Source organism: Pleurodeles waltl, chromosome 10, assembly GCF_031143425.1.
Source record: "Pleurodeles waltl isolate 20211129_DDA chromosome 10, aPleWal1.hap1.20221129, whole genome shotgun sequence".
NCBI lineage: Eukaryota > Metazoa > Chordata > Amphibia > Caudata > Salamandridae > Pleurodeles > Pleurodeles waltl.
This window is the reverse complement of record NC_090449.1, coordinates 854,523,511-854,544,844: the sequence shown is the minus strand read 5'-3', so window position 1 is coordinate 854,544,844 and position 21,334 is coordinate 854,523,511.

Here is a 21,334-nt window from a genome sequence, read left to right as displayed (position 1 = left end):
TGTGTATATGTGTGTCAGGTGTGTGTATTTTGAATTGTCCAATGTGGTTGTGTTTTGTAAATGTGTGTGTATTTTGAACGCGGTGGTGTGTAGCGCCAATGGTTTACCACGGTTGAAAGACCACTGCGTTGATTCGTGGGTTGTGATACTGTGGGCATATTCCTGTTGGCGTAACGGTGTGGGTTTTGCTATCGCCAGTTTATCACTGACCTTTGGTGTGGCGGCCTGGAGTGGGGGTCTGTATAGTGGTGGATTTCTCAGTGTGGGTCATAATACCTGTAGCGGATTTCCGCCACAGTCACAGTATGCTGGCGGCCGTCGGCACGGCGGTAAGCGGGATTTACCCCCAGGGTTGTAAATATGGAAAATTAGTAGAAGAAACTGCCATTTGTGACAAATTTTTCTTTTGTAACTTCTCATCATGATAACTAATTTACAAAATCAATATTCCATTACATTTGCTAGACCCTTCTAGTTTCAGGGATATACAGGCATTGTGGGTTTTCCAAGAACTTGAGGTAACCAGGGCAAATAACTGAGCTACACCTTGCAATGGTTTTTCATTGTGTAGCAGGCATAGAGCAATCCATATGTTAAAATAGGTATCAACCTATGTTCTTTTGAAATGGGCGCAAGATATGGTGTTTAGAAGTAGTGGGTATTTTCACATCTCCAAATTTGTGGGTACCATACTAATATGTGAATTAGAGGGTATTTCTCAAAATATCTTCTTTCTTACAAACAGGGTTACATTTGTAAGATACAAATGCAAAGACATACAATTGGTAATAATACTTCTTCTATTATTCTGTGTTCCCCTAAAACTCCTAATAAAAATGGTACCATACTTGTGTGGGCAGGGCTAGTACCGCGTCAGGAAAGGCCCCAAAACGCAACATGAACACCCATTTTTTTCCACTAAAAACTGACCCTTTTTTTTGCAATGTACCTAGCTGTGGAATTTAGGCCCTAGCTCAGCCGGCAGCTAGGGAAACCTAGCAAACCTGTACATTTTTAAACTAGACACCTAGAGTATTCTAGGATGGGGTGTCCTGCATAGATCCCATGAGGTTTATTTTGTCCACAGTGCCCTACAAATCTCAAACTTTGCCTGAAATCAACAATTTTCAATATATTTCTGAGATGGAAATTTCCAGAATTCACAGGTATCCACAGAATTCCTATTACCCAGCATTGCCCTAAGTGTGCCAATAAAAATACAGCCACACTTGTGTGGCTTTGCCTTTTGCCTGTGAAAGGAATGAATCACACCAACAGATCAAACCAAGGACAGTTGGAGCCCTCGAGTGGGGTCTCCCATTGACCTTGGTTGGATGCAAGATTTGAGGTGTGCAGAGCATTGTGAAAACCCCATGGGATTCACACAAGGCACACCACCCTGAAATGCCTTGGTTGTGTATTTTTCAAAAATATCTCTGGTTAATAGGTTTCCATGGGTGGTGGCCGAGCATGGCCCCAAATTCCGCATCTACCCCTATTGCTGATCTCTCCATGTAACACTTTAGGGCTTTTTGTGTCAAGGTCTTTTGGCCCTTCCACACAAGTGAAGTATCATATTTATAAGGAGACATGGGGGAATGCTGTGTGGTAGGAAATGTGTGGCTCCATGCAGATTCAAGAAGTTATCCTCACAGAAATGTTAGGAAAATGTGTTTTTTGTCAATGTTTGAGGTTTGCGGGGCATTGTGGGTGAGAAAGTGGTATGGGATGCAGGTACAGCACACCTCCCTAGACTCCCCAAGATGTCCAGTTTTCAGAACTGTCTGGTAGAATTTTCCAGGGAGTAGCCCACCCAAGCCCCAAAAATGCACCCGTTCACAATTGCAAATGAGATGACACTGGGAGTAAGTCAAACTCTGCAATTGTAAAAACAACATCCAAAAGACTAAAATGTCTTCTGCTTGTTATTGCAATGAGATGCTTTAGTCCGCAGGGTTACAGAAAGACTACTGAGGTTTTAGGGGTGATGATGGAGCCTGATGTTAGACTGGGAAAGGCCCACCCCATTATTTTACTAAATATATATTGACAGAATTGGGGTAATTACCCCACATGCCCCCATCGGCAGAAAGACTGCTGTCCCCTTTACTTGGGGTAGGAGCATGGCCATGCCCATGCTGGACTGCCCTCATCCCTATATTAAAAGCTATGTCTTCTAGTGTGCTTTCTGTGCCCCGGGAGGCAGATCTGTGATAATTGCCCCAATTTGCCCCCTAGGATGTCATAAAAACTGCATCCACGCTTTTATGGGTTGGGGGCATGCTGGACCCGACAATTAAAACAAAAGAAATCCCTCATGTTTAGTTGACTTTCGCCTCACCCCCCACCCCCCCAAGGGAGGCAGATGGGGGTATTTGCCCCATCTGCACCTCAGGGGGGAAAGACTGTTTACCCATTTTTATGAGGTTTGAGGGCATAGCCATGCAGCCCCCACCCCTACAATTACTAAAAGAGTAATCCTGGTGTCTAGTGGGCTTTCTGCCCTGAAAGACTGTTTCAAAATATTTATGGAGTGCACCATTGTCATGCCCATGCTGGGCAGCCCCCACCCCTATGAATATATGCATAAAAAACACTCCCTGGTGTCTAGTGGGCTTTCTGCGCCCATGAGTGGGTGGAGGTATTTTCCCCATCTGACCCCAAGAGGGGCAAAAATACTAAATGCTTCCCTGTGCATGGGGGAGTAGAAGCCACTGCTAAGGGGCCACTCCCACATGTTGCTGGGGACTAGTAGGTGGAATCCTGCTTAGGGATTGCACTCCTGTGGCAATCCCCAAGCATGGATTCACTGGGGAAGGATACCTTCGGAAAGGGGAGAATCTCCCCTTCAAATGATACCTCTACCATCTGAATCGGCTGAGATTGTCCTCCCGAGTACCAGTGCAGTGAAAGTGAAATGAGGCAATAAGCTCAACCCACTTTCATTTTCTTTATGATGATGTCAGCACGCCATGCAACCTGAACATCATTTTAATAAAAACTAAAATAGCCTTAGGTGCTGAGGAATGTTATGCCTCCGGTGCGAGGACACCACAGAGCTGTCCTCAGCACACAATAACTTGTGCGGAGTATGGTACTCTGCCATGCTCCACACACAATGGGGTTAAAATCCCAAATAAAATGTGTCATTTTTGGAAACAGCTCTTTTCCTGTACAAAGCCATTATCTATGTGGATCTATTCTTTCCAAGAAATTGCAATTATCTTTTTTAAAACAACAATTTGTATTTCTTTTTTTCCACAAAAACCTACAAAATACATATCAGGACACAGTAGGCATTTGTATAACAATACAAGCCCTTTAGCAACCAATATTTTGATGCATCGTTAATGCAGTCAGTCTTCTAGGCTACCACTTATACTTTTTCTACACTAATATAATTCCCTCAACTGTTTAAATAGCCTAACAAAAGACAGTACATGCCCAAACACATGGTGCTGTTACTCTTTTCAACTAAATAATCCAACTCCACCAGAGCAATCTTTGACTACTGCTTCTGGGTAAAACTGCCTCACGTACTTGCCGGGTAAAAATAACCAGTTAACCCATGAGCATAAACTGTCTTTGTATCAATGTTTTTATTCTTAGTCTATTCTACCGGTATCAACTGGAGGTATTGTCTGTTTTTGTCCCTTCTTGTTGTAAATGCTTTTCCTTGGTGTTCACAGAACCTGGTACCACCTATGTGCCTGTTTCTTGTGTCAGCTCATTATTTGATATGCAGAGACTAAGACAGCTATTTTAGGCTGTTCTTTAACCCTGACTAGTATCACTTCTGGAAAGTGTCAACAGGTGGAGTGGTGAATGGTCACTTGCAGCAACTAGAGTAGGGTATGGGGAATTTATTTTGTGGCACTATTCCAAGGTGCCAAGAGAGATAGGTGGAATTTGGGGGTTTGCTGGCATATATGAGTGGTCCTGGCAGCTGGAAATTGGGACAAGTATGGGATATTTTATTTTGGGCAACATGAAGATGCAATCCAAACTGAAGAACTAGGGTACAATTTACAGTGATTGCATTCAATTACATTTTTTTTTAAATAACCTTAAAAGCAGAGAGTGATTCATTCATGGATGAAAAGCATAATCTTTTTTTATTATTTTATTTAATCAAACACATTTTACTCAATCTAATAAAAAAGTAACACTATTTATTTATTTTACTTCTGTTTCACTTGGGAAAGTGCTTTAATTCATAAGGTATGGTTTTCCAGCAGATCTTTTGTCTTCAATCTTAGGCCAAGAGTGATAAGTGATGTAGGTCAAATGCAAATGGCACAATAATTTGCTGGAGGACAATTCCAGCCTGTATTTGATGCCCAGTTGGAATAGGCTACTTCCAATGCAAAAGTTATTATAGTGGTATAGCAAAATGTGTTTGTCCCACTCAGTTCATCCAGATTTGTCACTTTTTGATCACCTTTTTTTGCCATTAATACCAGTGAGTCTCACTACCTCAGTCTCGTTCATGGTAATTGGACTGAGCATTTTTGCCACAAGTGGCCGCCAACGCTGCAAGGGTAAGGGGTACTGCAACGGTTACACATGAATATATGTGCACACCTGTCCAGGCTGTGGGTGTGAGGCTTTACCATCATAGGTATCTCATTAATTGCACACAGTAGTCTGGGGCAGAAAGGACTCTGGTTAGGTGCTGACATGGGGTAGACCTCATAGAATTTGTAGGCATTTAGAAGTAGGTCAGTAACAGTTTCTGTAAAATCTGTGGCACTTCACTGTATTATGAAATCTGCCTTTTGGTGGAGCTTTGATCTGCTAAGGCCTACACAGTCCAGCAAGTTGCAAAACTGCAGTGAAAAATCCATGCCAAGTTTGAATATGGAGGTCTCAATAACATACATGTACATCTTATGGGTCATAACAAATTGTTATATTTCTCTGGCTTAGCTCATACTCAGGTACTAAGCCTTTTGTCCCCCTGCTGGGACAAGTTAATTACTCTGCTCCCCAGCAGAGTGAACAAAAATTCCCCACAAAAAGGAAGCAGTTGTCACTGAGTGATTCAGTTCTTGAGAAGCAAGGGACGAAGAGGGAAATCTGCTAATTAGCTTGCTACACTGCACCTGTGTTGAGATAGCCCAGGTTCACTGAACAGGGGAGGCAGCACAGACATTTAGACGCAACACAGGAAGTGCTACTTTGAAGTTTTGTTGGGAAGGTATCTGGAAAATGATGTCAGTTAGGGCTGGAGATGAGGTCCTGGGAGGAGCTCTTCATATATAAAACCTGATGGTGGTATATTGGAATGTCCCAGAATGCTCCCCAGGAATGTTGGCACAGGGTATCTAGAACTAAACACCCATACCTAGAAACCCCTGCACAAGGGAGAGACAGCGACCAAGACCGTAGACCTTGTAGGTGATGGTAGCAGAACCATGGATACCTGGAGGGATAAATACAGTGATGTCCTACTAAGGACTTTGTCTCCAGCTGACTCCTAGTGCTAGATGGGCCTGTCCAGGGTGAGAAGTTCATGCCCCCTTATACTCCCTGAGTACCAGTTTGAGGAGAATCAGGTCTCCTCTGCTACTTAAAGTGCCAGGCAAGACAGCCATGAGGCTCTGGGGATTGAGAGTGTGGGCAGAAGGAAGCTCTGCTTCCTAAGAGTGAAGAGTGTGTGCAAGATTACCCCAGCAGCAGGAGAGCAGGACCAGGATCCAGGAGAAGACAGGAACAGGCAACCAGTGAAGCCAGGTTCCTCCAAGGTTCATCTTTTTGAGGCCAGAAGTCTAGAGCTCGCCACCTGGGGCAAAATCAGCCCACGATCATGACAATCAGCCAAGTGGGGCCTGAGGTATACATCCTGAGAGATCTATCCATTTAAAAATGTCCCAGAGTGTGTGCGGCTCTGCCTTGATTTTTTTAATCACTCCAGGGTTGGCCAGTGCCCAGGAGCCAGGACAGGTTTCATTATTTAATTTGACCAGGTTATGGGCATGCTTTGGGCAACCTTGCCAGACTCACTTTCAGCCCAGCAGCTCCACTCCCCAGGCGCAGCACAAGTTTTGTTGTCCAAGGGACCTCATCTCCTGGGACAAAGAAAGCCCACAATGGTAAAGCTCCCTTTATTCTGCTCCCCGGATAGCCAGAGCCCTGAGAGTGGTGTGTGCAACTTCTTTGTCCCCCCTTGCCCATGTCTAGGGGGTGCAAAGTGTAAGGATTAAGCTGCTCCCTCTCTGTGTCTCACACAAGCGGGAGAATGTGCACACTGGATCCTGTGCTGGCAAAAGTGCCTGTCGGCAGGGTGATTGGTCCGCAGAGCAGTGAGAGAACAGGCTCTCTGTGCCCATGATGATTCACACTAACATACAAATGACACTTTTTGGGTTAATATTTTAAATGTTGGGATTGAGGTTACGGATGATTCAGGATCCCCCGGGGGCAGATGTGGGGAAATATCCCTTAGGCAAGGGTCTCTCCACTGGGGGACAAATTGTTTTTAGGCCATTTCTGCTCATATTGGGGGCAGATCGGCCTGTGTTTATTAGGCCGATCAGCCCCCAAGGGGTGCAGAAACCACTAGACACCAGGGATTTTTTTTGCATCAATTTCACGCAAGGGGAGGGACACCTTAAGCAAGAGTGGCTCCCCTGGGTGGTAAATTTATTTTAGGCCATTTCTGCCCCTTGGGGCAGATCGGCCATTTTAATTAGGCCGATTTGCCCCCAAGGGGGTCAGAAAGCCCGAGGCACCTGGATTTTTTTTTAAAAAACATTAAAGATGGGGAGCAAACACTTAGGCATGGGTCGCTCCCCTGGGGGACAATTTTATTTTAGGCCATTTCTGCCCATCTTGAGGGCAGATCGGCATATTTTCCTAGGACAATCTGCCCCCAAGGGGGACAGAAACCACTAGACACCAGGGAGGTTTTTTTGTCACAATTTCACGCAAGGGGAGTGACACCTTTGGCAGAGGTCGCTCCCCTCGGGGGCAAATTTATTTTAGGGGATTTCTCCCGATCCACTTCCTGGAGGGGGCAGAAAGCCTACTAGATGCCAGGGAATTAAAATAAAATAATAGGGTGGTGGCTACCAACCTGCATGTGCATGGTTATGCTCCCTTGGTGGCAGAACGGCCTATTTTAATTAGGCCGATCTGCCCCCATTGGGGGCAAAAACCACTAGGCACAAGGGTTTTTTTTTTTTTACAGATGGGGAGCGACCCCTTAGGCAAAGGGTTGCTCCCCTGGGGGGCAAATTTATTTTAGGCAATTTCTGCCCCCTTTGGGGACAGATCGGCCTATTTGTATTAGGCCAATCTGCCCCCGGGGGGGGCAGAAACCACTTAGGCACCGGGGATAGGTTTGTGTGTGTGTTTTGTTTGGGGGCAACTCCCTGGGCAAGGGTTGCTCCCATGGGGGCACAATACTGTTGGCCCTTTCTACCCCCCTTGGGGGCAGATCGACCTCTTTTTGCAAGGCCCATCTGCCCCCAAAGGGGGGGGGGCAGAAAGCCCACCAGACACCAGGGAAGATTTTTTTTTCAAAAGAAGAGAGTGGGGGTATGGCTATAGCCCCACCCCACATAAATGGGGACAAAGTTATTCTGCCCACTGGTGGGCGGATGGGGCAATTACTCCCGATCCACTTCCTGGAGGGGGCGGAAAGCCTACTAGATGCCAGGGAATTAAAAGAAAATAATAGGGTGGTGGCTACCAACCTGCATGTGCATGGTTATGCTCCAACCCCAATTAAAGGGGATAACAGTCTCACAGCTGTCCACCTACACACTAAAAGATCTTATCCCAAAGGCAAGCATGAGGACATTTGATTAATTTGGGTTTTGGTTTTACATTTGGGCCATGAGATCTTGTCTAACTCTCATAATCAGCCCACTTGAAATGGTGAGGACTGCACTTTTTGTACTTAGAAACATCTACACGACCTAGACACATCTGAAAACTAAACATCTGTGTGAGCCCAGGGTGGTATGCTTCACATGCACCCGCACCATTTTCTTGCTTAAAATCACACATTTTGCACATATTTTTGTGATGGAACCTTCCGGAATCTGCTGAAATCCACAAAATTCCTGCCAACTAGCATTGTTGCATCTATACCGATAAAAAAATCCACCTCATTTGTCAGCCTAAAAACGTTTTTTTCAGATGCCCTTTTGGACCCACTTTGGTTCCCCCTCAATTTCGAAAAATGTTTGGCTCTACCTTGTCACAGGCACCTGGCCCACCTACACAAGTGAGGTATAATTTTTATCGGGAGACAGTGGGGAACATTGGTTGGTAGGAAATTTGTGCTGGTGCTGTGATCCCACACAGAAATGTGGGGAAAATGTGATTTGTTTAGCTAAATTTGAGGTTTGCTGAGCATAACGGGTAAAAACACCCTGGTGGATCCACACAAGTCACACCTCCCTGGACTCCCTCGGGTGTCTAGTTTTCAGAAGTGTCTGGGTTTGGTAGGTTTCCCTAGATGGCTGCTGAACCCAGGACCAAAAAGGCAGGTCCCCCCAGCAAAAACAGGTAGTTTTGTATTTGATAATTTTGATGTGTCCATGTAGTGTTTTGGGGCATTTCCTGTTGCGGGCACTAGGCCCAACCACAAAAGTGAGGTACCATTTTTATCGAGAGACCTGGGGGAATGATGGGTAGAAGGAAGTTTGTGGCTCCCTTCAGATTCCAGAACTTTGCAGCACCGAAATGTGATGAAAAAGTGTTTTTTTGTTGCCAAATTTTGAGGTTTGCTAAGGATTCTGGATAACAGAACCTGGTGAGACTGCCACAAGTTACCCCATCCTTGGTTCCCCTAGGTGTCTAGTTTTCAGAAATGTCGAGGTTTGCTCGGTTTACCTAGGTGCTGGATGAGCTAGAGGCCAAAATCCACAGCTAGGCACTTTGCACAAAACAGGTCTGTTTTCTTTGGGAAAATGTGATGTGTCCATGTTGTGTTTTAGGGCGTTCCCTGTCGCGGGCAATAGGCCTACCCACACAAGTGAGGTACCATTTTTATCGGGAGACTTGGGGGAAAGCTGGGTGGAAGGAAATTTGTGGCTACTCTCAGATTCCAGAACTTTCTATCACCAAAATGTGAGGAAAAAGTGTATTTTTTTAGAGTTATGAGGTTTCCAAAGGATTCTGGGTAACAGAACGTGGTGAGAGTGCCACAAGTTACCCCATCCTGGGTTCCCCTAGGTGTCTAGGTTTCAAAAAGGCACAGGTTTGGTAGGTTTTCCTAGGTGCCAGCTGAGCTAGAGACCAAAATCCACAGCTAGGCACTTTCCAAAAAACTCATCATTTGTCAATGTGAAAATTTGATGTGTGCACATTGTATTTTGGGGCATTTCCTGTCGCAGGCACTAGGCCTACCTACACAAGTGAGGTACAATTGTTATCAGGAGACTTGGGGGGAAAGCTGGGTGGAAGGAAATTTGTGGCTCCTCTCAGATTCCAGAACTTTCTATCACCAAAATGTGAGGAAAAAGTGTTTTTTTTAGAATGTTGAGGTTTACAAAGGATTTTGGGTAACAGACTGTGGTGAGAGGCCCATAAGTCACCCAATCCTGGATTCCCCTAGGTGTCTAGTTTTTAAAAATGCACAGGTTTGGTAGGTTTCTCTTTGTGCCGGCTGAGCTAGAGGCCAAAATCCACAGCTGGGCACTTTCTAAAAAACATGTCAGCTTTCAATGTAAAAATGCGATGTGTCCATGTTGCGTTTTGCGTTGCGGGCTTTAGGCCTACCCACACAAGTGAGGTACCATTTTTATCAGGAGACTTGGGGAAACACAGAATAGAAGAACAAGGTTATTGCCCCTTGTCTTTCTTTACATTTTTTCCTTCTAAATGTAAGACAGTGTGTTAAAAAGACATTTATTTGAAAAAAGCCCCGTAATTCACATGTTAGGAAGGGGACCCCGGAATTCAGAGATGTGCAAATAACCATTGCTTCTCCACACCTTGTGCCCATTTTGGAAATACAAAGTGTAGGAAGTTGGCTCTGTATGTGCTATTTCAAAGTAAGGAATAGCATGCACAGAGTCCAAGGGTTCCCCTTAGAGGTAAAATAGTGGTAAAAAGAGATAATACTAATGCTCTATTTTGTGGTAGTGTGGTCGAGCAGTAGGCTTATCCAAGGAGTAGTGTTAAGCATTTGTTGTACATACACATAGACAATAAATGAGGTACACACACTCAGAGACAAATCCAGCCAATAGGTTTTGTTATAGAAAAATATATTTTCTTAGTTTATTTTAAGAACCACAGGTTCACATTTAACATGTAATATCTTGTTTGAAAGGTATTGCAGGTACGTACATTAGGAACTTTGAATCATTTCAGTTGCATGTATACTTTTCAAGTTATTCACAAATAGCTATTTTAAAAGTGGACACAGTGCAATTTTCACAGTTCCTGGGGGAGGTAAGTTTTTGTTAGTTTAACCAGGTAAGTAAGACACTTACAGGGTTCAGTTCTTGGTCCAAGGTAGCCCACCGTTGGGGGTTCAGAGCAACCCCAAAGTTACCACACCAGCAGCTCAGGGCCGGTCAGGTGCAGAGTTCAAAGTGGTGCCCAAAACGCATTGGCTTCAATGGAGAGAAGGGGGTGCCCCGGTTCCAGTCTGCCAGCAGGTAAGTACCCGCGTCTTCGGAGGGCAGACCAGGGGGGTTTTGTAGGGCACCGGGGGGGACACAAGCCCACACAGAAATTTCACCCTCAGCGGCGCGGGGGCGGCCGGGTCTAGTGTTAGAACAAGCATCGGGTTCGCAAAGGAAGTCAATGAGAGATCAAGGGATCTCTTCAGCGCTGCAGGCAGGCAAGGGGGGGCTTCCTCGGGGAAACCTCCACTTGGGCAAGGGAGAGGGACTCCTGGGGGTCACTTCTGCAGTGAAAGTCCGGTCCTTTAGGTCCTGGGGGCTGCGGGTGCAGGGTCTTTTCCAGGCGTCGGGACGTAGGTTTCAGAGAGTCGCGGTCAGGGGAAGCCTCGGGATTCCCTCTGCAGGCGGCGCTGTGGGGGCTCAGGGGGGACAGGTTTTGGTACTCACAGTCGTAGAGTAGTCCCGGGGTCCTCCCTGAGGTGTTGGTTCTCCGCCAGCCGAGTCGGGGTCGCCGGGTTCAGTGTTGCAAGTCTCACGCTTCTTGCGGGGAGATTGCAGGGTTCTTTAAAGCTGCTCCTTTGGATAAAGTTGCAGTCTTTTTGGAGCAGGTCCGCTGTCCTCGGGAGTTTCTTGTCGTCGTCGAAGCAGGGCAGTCCTCAGAGGATTCAGAGGTCGCTGGTCCCTTTGGAAGGCGTCGCTCGAGCAGAGTTCTTTGGAAGGCAGGAGACAGGCCGGTGAGTTTCTGGAGCCAAGGCAGTTGTTGTCTTCTGGTCTTCCTCTGCAGGGGTTTTCAGCTAGGCAGTCCTTCTTCTTGTTGTTGCAGGAATCTAATTTCTAGGTTCAGGGAGAGCCCTTAAATACTAAATTTAAGGGCGTGTTTAGGTCTGGGGGGTTAGTAGCCAATGGCTACTAGCCCTGAGGGTGGGTACACCCTCTTTGTGCCTCCTCCCAAGGGGAGGGGGTCACATCCCTAATCCTATTGGGGGAATCCTCCATCTGCAAGATGGAGGATTTCTAAAAGTTAGAGTCACCTCAGCTCAGGACACCTTAGGGGCTGTCCTGACTGGTCAGTGACTCCTCCTTGTTATTCTCATTATTTTCTCCGGCCTTGCCGCCAAAAGTGGGGGCCGGGGCCGGAGGGGGCGGGCAACTCCACTAGCTGGAGTGTCCTGCGGTGCTGTGACAAAGGGGTGAGCCTTTGAGGCTCACCGCCAGGTGTTACAGCTCCTGCCTGGGGGAGGTGTTAGCATCTCCACCCAGTGCAGGCTTTGTTACTGGCCTCAGAGTGACAAAGGCACTCTCCCCATGGGGCCAGCAACATGTCTCTAGTGTGGCAGGCTGCTGGAACCAGTCAGCCTACACAGATAGTCGGTTAAGTTTCAGGGGGCACCTCTAAGGTGCCCTCTGTGGTGTATTTTACAATAAAATGTACACTGGCATCAGTGTGCATTTATTGTGCTGAGAAGTTTGATACCAAACTTCCCAGTTTTCAGTGTAGCCATTATGGTGCTGTGGAGTTCGTGTAAAACAGACTCCCAGACCATATACTCTTATGGCTACCCTGCACTTACAATGTCTAAGGTTTTGCTTAGACACTGTAGGGGCACAGTGCTCATGCACTGGTACCCTCACCTATGGTATAGTGCACCCTGCCTTAGGGCTGTAAGGCCTGCTAGAGGGGTGTCTTACCTATACTGCATAGGCAGTGAGAGGCTGGCATGGCACCCTGAGGGGAGTGCCATGTCGACTTACTCATTTTGTTCTCACTAGCACACACAAGCTGGTAAGCAGTGTGTCTGTGCTGGGTGAGGGGTCTCTAGGGTGGCATAATACATGCTGCAGCCCTTAGAGACCTTCCCTGGCATCAGGGCCCTTGGTACCAGAGGTACCAGTTACAAGGGACTTATCTGGGTGCCAGGGTGTGCCAATTGTGGAATCAAAAGTACAGGTTAGGGAAAGAACACTGGTGCTGGGGCCTGGTTAGCAGGCCTCAGCACACTTTCAATTCAAAACATAGCATCAGCAAAGGCAAAAAGTCAGGGGGTAACCATGCCAAGGAGGCATTTCCTTACACAACCCCCCCCCCCCCAAACGAAAGAGGATGAGACTAACCTTTCCCAAGAGAGTCTTCATTTTCTAAGTGGAAGAACCTGGAAAGGCCATCTGCATTGGCATGGGCAGTCCCAGGTCTGTGTTCCACTACAAAGTCCATTCCCTGTAGGGAGATGGACCACCTCAACAGTTTTGGATTTTCACCTTTCATTTGCATCAGCCATCTGAGAGGTCTGTGGTCAGTCTGAACTAGGAAGTGAGTACCAAAGAGGTATGGTCTCAGCTTCTTCAGGGACCAAACCACAGCAAAGGCCTCCCTCTCAATGGCACTCCAACGCTGCTCCCTGGGGAGTAACCTCCTGCTAATGAAAGCAACAGGCTGGTCAAGGCCATCATCATTTGTTTGGGACAAAACTGCCCCTATCCCATGTTCAGAGGCATCTGTTTGCACAATGAACTGCTTGGAGTAATCTGGAGCTTTTAGAACTGGTCCTGTGCACATAGCTTGTTTCAGGGTGTCAAAGGCCTGTTGGCATTCTACAGTCCAGTTTACTTTCTTGGGCATTTTCTTGGAGGTGAGTTCTGTGAGGGCTGTCACAATGGATCCATATCCCTTCACAAACCTCCTGTAGTACCCAGTCAAGCCAAGGAATGCCCTGACTTGAGTCTGGGTTTTTGGAGCTGCCCAGTCCAGAATAGTCTGGATCTTAGGCTGGAGTGGCTGAACTTGGCCTCCACCTACAAGGTGTCCCAAGTAAACCACAGTTCCCTGCCCTATCTGGCATTTGGGTGCCTTGATAGAGAGGCCTGCAGATTGCAGAGCCTTCAAAACCTTCATCAGGTGGACCAGGTGATCCTGCCAGGTGGAGCTGAAGACAGCAATATCATCAAGATAAGCTCCACTAAAGGATTCCAGCCCAGCAAGGACTTGATTCACCAACCTTTGGAAGGTGGCAGGGGCATTCTTTAAACCAAAGGGCATAACAGTGAACTGATAATGCCCATCAGGTGTGGAGAATGCTGTCTTTTCTTTTGCTCCAGGGGCCATTTTGATTTGCCAGTACCCTGCTGTTAAGTCAAAGGTACTTAAGAATTTGGCAGCCCCTAATTTGTCTATTAGCTCATCAGCTCTAGGAATGGGATGAGCATCTGTCTTTGTGACAGAGTTGAGACCTCTGTAGTCCACACAAAACCTCATTTCTCTCTTTCCTTCTTTGGTGTGAGGTTTGGGGACTACGACCACTGGGCTAGCCCAGGGGCTGTCAGAGTACTCAATTACTCCCAATTCCAGCATCTTGTGGACTTCCACCTTGATGCTTTCCTTAACTTGGTCAGACTGTCTAAATATTTTGTTTTTGACAGGCATACTGTCTCCTGTGTCCACATCATGGGTACACAGGTGTGTCTGACCAGGGGTTAGGGAAAAGAGTTCAGCAAACTGCTGCAGGACCTTCCTGCAGTCAGACTGCTGTTGGCTAGAGAGGGTGTCTGAGTAGATCACCCCATCTACTGAGCCATCTTTAGGGTCTGATGAGAGGAGATCAGGGAGAGGTTCACTCTCAGCTTCCTGGTCCTCATCTGTTACCATCAACAGATTTACATCAGCCCTGTCATGGAAGAGCTTAAGGCGGTTCACATGGATCACCCTCTTGGGGCTCCTGCTTGTGCCCAGGTCCACCAGGTAGGTGACCTGACTCTTCCTCTCTAGTACTGGGTAAGGGCCACTCCATTTGTCCTGGAGTGCCCTGGGAGCCACAGGCTCCAGAACCCAGACTTTCTGCCCTGGTTGAAATTCAACCAGTGCAGCCTTTTGGTCATACCACAACTTCTGGAGTTGTTGGCTGGCCTCAAGGTTTTTACTTGCCTTTTCCATGTACTCTGCCATCCTTGAGCGAAGGCCAAGTACATAGTCCACTATGTCTTGTTTAGGCTCATGAAGAGGTCTCTCCCAGCCTTCTTTAACAAGAGCAAGTGGTCCCCTTACAGGGTGGCCAAAAAGAAGTTCAAAGGGTGAGAATCCTACTCCCTTCTGAGGCACCTCTCTGTAAGCGAAAAGCAGACATGGCAGGAGGACATCCCATCTCCTTTTGAGTTTTTCTGGGAGCCCCATGATCATGCCCTTTAATGTCTTGTTGAATCTCTCAACAAGGCCATTAGTTTGTGGATGATATGGTGTAGTGAATTTATAAGTCACTCCACACTCATTCCACATGTGTTTTAGGTAAGCTGACATGAAGTTGGTACCTCTGTCAGAAACCACCTCCTTAGGGAAACCCACTCTGGTAAAGATACCAATGAGGGCCTTGGCTACTGCAGGGGCAGTAGTCGACCTAAGGGGAATAGCTTCAGGATACCTAGCAGCATGATCCTCTACTACTAGGATGTACATATTTCCTGAGGCTGTGGGAGGTTCTAGTGGACCAACTATGTCCACACCCACTCTTTCAAAGGGGACCCCCACCACTGGAAGTGGAATTAGGGGGGCCTTTGGGTGCCCACCTGTCTTACCACTGGCTTGACAGGTGGGGCAGGAGAGGCAAAACTCCTTAACCTTCTGGGACCTATTGGGCCAGTAGAAGTGGTTGACTAACCTCTCCCACGTCTTGGTTTGTCCCAAATGCCCAGCAAGGGGAATATCATGGGCTAAGGTCAGAATAAACTCTCTGAAACCCTGAGGCACTACCACTCTCCTAGTGGCACCAGGTTTGGGATCTCTTGCCTCAGTGTACAGGAGTCCATCTTCCCAATAGACCCTATGTGTTCCATTTTTCTTGCCTTTGGACTCTTCAGCAGCTTGCTGCCTAAGGCCTTCAAGAGAGGGACAGGTTTCTTGTCCCTTACACAACTCTTCCCTTGAGGGTCCCCCTGGGCCCAAGAGCTCAACCTGATAAGGTTCCAGCTCCATAGGCTCAGTTCCCTCAGAGGGCAGAACTTCTTCCTGAGAAGAGAGGTCCTCTTTTTGGTGTTGTGTTGCAGCTGGTTTCCCAGCTGACTTTCCTTGTCTCTTGGTAGGCTGGGCCATTTTTCCAGACTCCAGCTCTACTTTTTCACCCTGTGCCTTGCACTGTGCCCTAGTCTTGACACACACCAGTTCAGGGATACCCAGCATGGCTGCATGGGTTTTTAGTTCTACCTCAGCCCATGCTGAGGACTCCAGGTCATTTCCAAGCAAACAGTCTACTGGGATATTTGAGGAGACCACCACCTGTTTCAGGCCATTGACCCCTCCCCACTCTAAAGTTACCATAGCCATGGGATGTACTTTAGTCTGATTGTCAGCGTTGGTGACTGGATAAGTTTGTCCAGTCAGGTATTGGCCAGGGGAAACCAGTTTCTCTGTCACCATAGTGACACTGGCACCTGTATCCCTCAGGCCCTCTACACTTGTCCCATTAATTAAGAGCTGCTGCCTGTATTTTTGCATGTTAGGGGGCCAGGCAGCCAGTGTGGCTAAATCCACCCCACCCTCAGAGACTAATGTAGCTTCAGTGTGACACCTGATTTGCTCTGGGCACACTGTTGATCCCACTTGGAGACTGGCCATTCCAGTTTTAGCTGGATGGGAGTTAGAAGTGGTATCTTTCTTGGGACAGGCCTTGTCTCCAGTTTGGTGTCCAGACTGACTACAGTTTCGACACCAGGCCTTTTTGGGATCAAAGTTTTTACCCTTGTACCCAGGATTGTTTTGTGAAGAGGCTCTGGGCCCACCCTCCTGTGCAGGTTTTTGGGGGCCTGTAGAAGACTCTTTACTATTTTTATTTTTGGCTGTCTAACCACCTTTTCCCTGGGGAGGTTTTGTGACCCCTTTCTTTTGGTCACCCCCTGTGGAAGTTTTGGACACCCTAGTCTTGACCCAATGGTCCGCCTTCTTTCCCAATTCTTGGGGAGAAATTGGTCCTAGGTCCACCAGATGCTGATGCAGTTTATCATTGAAACAATTACTTAATAGGTGTTCTTTCACAAATAAATTGTACAGCCCATCATAATCATCTACACCATTTCCTTGAATCCAACCATCTAGTGTTTTTACTGAGTAGTCTACAAAGTCAACCCAGGTCTGGCTCGAGGATTTTTGAGCCCCCCTGAATCTAATTCTATACTCCTCAGTGGAGAATCCAAAGCCCTCAATCAGGGTACCCTTCATGAGGTCATAAGATTCTGCATCTTTTTTAGAGAGTGTGAGGAGTCTATCCCTACACTTTCCTGTGAACATTTCCCAAAGGAGAGCACCCCAGTGAGATTTGTTCACTTTTCTGGTTTCACAAGCCCTCTCAAAAGCTGTGAACCATTTGGTGATGTCATCACCATCTTCATATTTAGTTACAATCCCTTTGGGGATTTTCAACATGTCAGGAGAATCTCTGACCCTAGTTATGTTGCTGCCACCATTGATGGGTCCTAGGCCCATCTCTTGTCTTTCCCTTTCTATGGCTAGGATCTGTCTTTCCAAAGCCAATCTTTTGGCCATCCTGGCTAACTGGATGTCCTCTTCACTGGAGTTATCCTCAGTGATTTCAGAGTTGTTGGTCCCTCCTGTGAGGGAACCAGCATCTCTGACTATTATTTGTGGAGTCAGGGCTTGAGAAGCCCTGTTCTCCCTAGATAGGACTGGTGGGGGGGAATCACCCTCCAAGTCACTATCATCATCCTCTGTGTTGCCATCCTCAGAGGGGTTGGCTCTTTCAAACTCTGCCAGCAGCTCCTGGAGCTGTAGTTTGGAAGGTCTGGAGCCCATTGCTATTTTCTTTAGTTTACAGAGTGACCTTAGCTCTCTCATCTGTAGATGGAGGTAAGGTGTGGTGTCGAGTTCCACCACATTCACATCTGTATTAGACATTATGCTTCTAAAAGTTGGAATACTTTTTAAGAAACTAAAACTAGTTCTAGAATCTAATTCAAACTTTTACCAAACTTTTAAACTCTAAAAGAAAATGCTAACAGGGACTAACACAAGGCCCTAGCAGGACTTTTAAGAATTTAGAAAACTTTTCAAATTGCAAAAATCAATTTCTAATGACAATTTTGGAATTTGTCTTGTGATCAGGTATTGGCTGAGTAGTCCAGCAAATGCAAAGTCTTGTACCCCACCGCTGATCCACCAATGTAGGAAGTTGGCTCTGTATGTGCTATTTCAAAGTAAGGAATAGCATGCACAGAGTCCAAGGGTTCCCCTTAGAGGTAAAATAGTGGTAAAAAGAGATAATACTAATGCTCTATTTTGTGGTAGTGTGGTCGAGCAGTAGGCTTATCCAAGGAGTAGTGTTAAGCATTTGTTGTACATACACATAGACAATAAATGAGGTACACACACTCAGAGACAAATCCAGCCAATAGGTTTTGTTATAGAAAAATATCTTTTCTTAGTTTATTTTAAGAACCACAGGTTCACATTTAACATGTAATATCTTGTTTGAAAGGTATTGCAGGTAAGTACATTAGGAACTTTGAATCATTTCAGTTGCATGTATACTTTTCAAGTTATTCACAAATAGCTATTTTAAAAGTGGACACAGTGCAATTTTCACAGTTCCTGGGGGAGGTAAGTTTTTGTTAGTTTTACCAGGTAAGTAAGACACTTACAGGGTTCAGTTCTTGGTCCAAGGTAGCCCACCGTTGGGGGTTCAGAGCAACCCCAAAGTTACCACACCAGCAGCTCAGGGCCGGTCAGGTGCAGAGTTCAAAGTGGTGCCCAAAACGCATAGGCTTCAATGGAGAGAAGGGGGTGCCCCGGTTCCAGTCTGCCAGCAGGTAAGTACCCGCGTCTTCGGAGGGCAGACCAGGGGGGTTTTGTAAGGCACCGGGGGGGACACAAGCCCACACAGAAATTTCACCCTCAGCGGCGCGGGGGCGGCCGGGTGCAGTGTTAGAACAAGCGTCGGGTTCGCAATGGAAGTCAATGAGAGATCAAGGGATCTCTTCAGCGCTGCAGGCAGGCAAGGGGGGGCTTCCTCGGGGAAACCTCCACTTGGGCAAGGGAGAGGGACTCCTGGGGGTCACTTCTGCAGTGAAAGTCCGGTCCTTCAGGTCCTGGGGGCTGCGGGTGCAGGGTCTTTTCCAGGCGTCGGGACTTAGGTTTCAGAGAGTCGCGGTCAGGGGAAGCCTCGGGATTCCCTCTGCAGGCGGCGCTGTGGGGGCTCAGGGGGGACAGGTTTTGGTACTCACAGTCGTAGAGTAGTCCGGGGGTCCTCCCTGAGGTGTTGGTTCTCCACCAGCCGAGTCGGGGTCGCCGGGTGCAGTGTTGCAAGTCTCACGCTTCTTGCGGGGAGATTGCAGGGTTCTTTAAAGCTGCTCCTTTGGATAAAGTTGCAGTCTTTTTGGAGCAGGTCTGCTGTCCTCGGGAGTTTCTTGTCGTCGTCGAAGCAGGGCAGTCCTCAGAGGATTCAGAGGTCGCTGGTCCCTTTGGAAGGCGTCGCTGGAGCAGAGTTCTTTGGAAGGCAGGAGACAGGCCGGTGAGTTTCTGGAGCCAAGGCAGTTGTTGTCTTCTGGTCTTCCTCTGCAGGGGTTTTCAGCTAGGCAGTCCTTCTTCTTGTTGTTGCAGGAATCTAATTTCTAGGTTCAGGGAGAGCCCTTAAATACTAAATTTAAGGGCGTGTTTAGGTCTGGGGGGTTAGTAGCCAATGGCTACTAGCCCTGAGGGTGGGTACACCCTCTTTGTGCCTCCTCCCAAGGGGAGGGGGTCACATCCCTAATCCTATTGGGGGAATCCTCCATCTGCAAGATGGAGGATTTCTAAAAGTTAGAGTCACCTCAGCTCAGGACACCTTAGGGGCTGTCCTGACTGGTCAGTGACTCCTCCTTGTTATTCTCATTATTTTCTCCGGCCTTGCCGCCAAAAGTGGGGGCCGGGGCCGGAGGGGGCGGGCAACTCCACTAGCTGGAGTGTCCTGCGGTGCTGTGACAAAGGGGTGAGCCTTTGAGGCTCACCGCCAGGTGTTACAGCTCCTGCCTGGGGGAGGTGTTAGCATCTCCACCCAGTGCAGGCTTTGTTACTGGCCTCAGAGTGACAAAGGCACTCTCCCCATGGGGCCAGCAACATGTCTCTAGTGTGGCAGGCTGCTGGAACCAGTCAGCCTACACAGATAGTCGGTTAAGTTTCAGGGGGCACCTCTAAGGTGCCCTCTGTGGTGTATTTTACAATAAAATGTACACTGGCATCAGTGTGCATTTATTGTGCTGAGAAGTTTGATACCAAACTTCCCAGTTTTCAGTGTAGCCATTATGGTGCTGTGGAGTTCGTGTAAAACAGACTCCCAGACCATATACTCTTATGGCTACCCTGCACTTACAATGTCTATGGTTTTGCTTAGACACTGTAGGGGCACAGTGCTCATGCACTGGTACCCTCACCTATGGTATAGTGCACCCTGCCTTAGGGCTGTAAGGCCTGCTAGAGGGGTGTCTTACCTATACTGCATAGGCAGTGAGAGGCTGGCATGGCACCCTGAGGGGAGTGCCATGTCGACTTACTCATTTTGTTCTCACTAGCACACACAAGCTGGTAAGCAGTGTGTCTGTGCTGGGTGAGGGGTCTCTAGGGTGGCATAATACATGCTGCAGCCCTTAGAGACCTTCCCTGGCATCAGGGCCCTTGGTACCAGAGGTACCAGTTACAAGGGACTTATCTGGGTGCCAGGGTGTGCCAATTGTGGAATCAAAAGTACAGGTTAGGGAAAGAACACTGGTGCTGGGGCCTGGTTAGCAGGCCTCAGCACACTTTCAATTCAAAACATAGCATCAGCAAAGGCAAAAAGTCAGGGGGTAACCATGCCAAGGAGGTATTTCCTTACACAAAGGTTTCCTTGATACCTATTTTTCACTCTTTATATTTCACCAAATGAATTGCTGGATACCCAGTATAAATGGAAAAGCCATTGCAAGGTGCAGCTTCTTTATTGGCTCTGGGTACCTAGGGTTCTTGATGATCCTACAAGCCCTATATATCCCCGCAACCAGAAGGGTCTGGCAGATATAACAGTAAATTGCTTTAACAAATCTGCTATAGCTGGAAAAAGTTATAGATGAAAACGTGGACAGAAATGGCTCTTATTTTGACCTAAATTTCAATATTTTTTTATTTTAGCTGTTACTTTCTGTAGGAAAACCTTGATCTACACAAATTACCCCTTGCTGAATTTAAAAAAATGTCTACTCTTTGAAATGATTAGCGGTCAGGATCCAGCATTGGTTTCACACCCATTTCTGTCACTAACTGGAAAGAGGCTGAAAGCACAAAAAATAGTAAAAATGGGGTATGTCCCAGTAAAATGCCAAAATTGTGTTGAAAAATGTGATTCAAGTCTGCCTGTTCCTGAAAGCTGGGAAGATAGTGATTTCTGCCCCACAAACCCTTTGTTGATGCCATTAAAAAAAAAAAAAAACACAAGCTTTGAAATTGTAGCTATATGTTGGCTAATTTCTTGGTCCCCTCCTCGGGAACCCACAAACTCTGGGTACCTCTAGAATCCTGAGGATGTTGGAAAAAAAAGACACAACTTTGGTTTGGATAGCTTATGTGTACAAAAAAGTTATGAGGGCCTAAGCACAAACTACCCTAAACAGCCAAAAAAAGGCTTGACAGAGGAGGGGGAGAAGGCCTTTCAGTGAAGGGGGTTAACAAAGGAACTTAGGGCCTGATTAGGAGTTTGGCGGACGGTTTGAACCGTCTGTCAAACGTCCGACTGGGAGATTCCTAG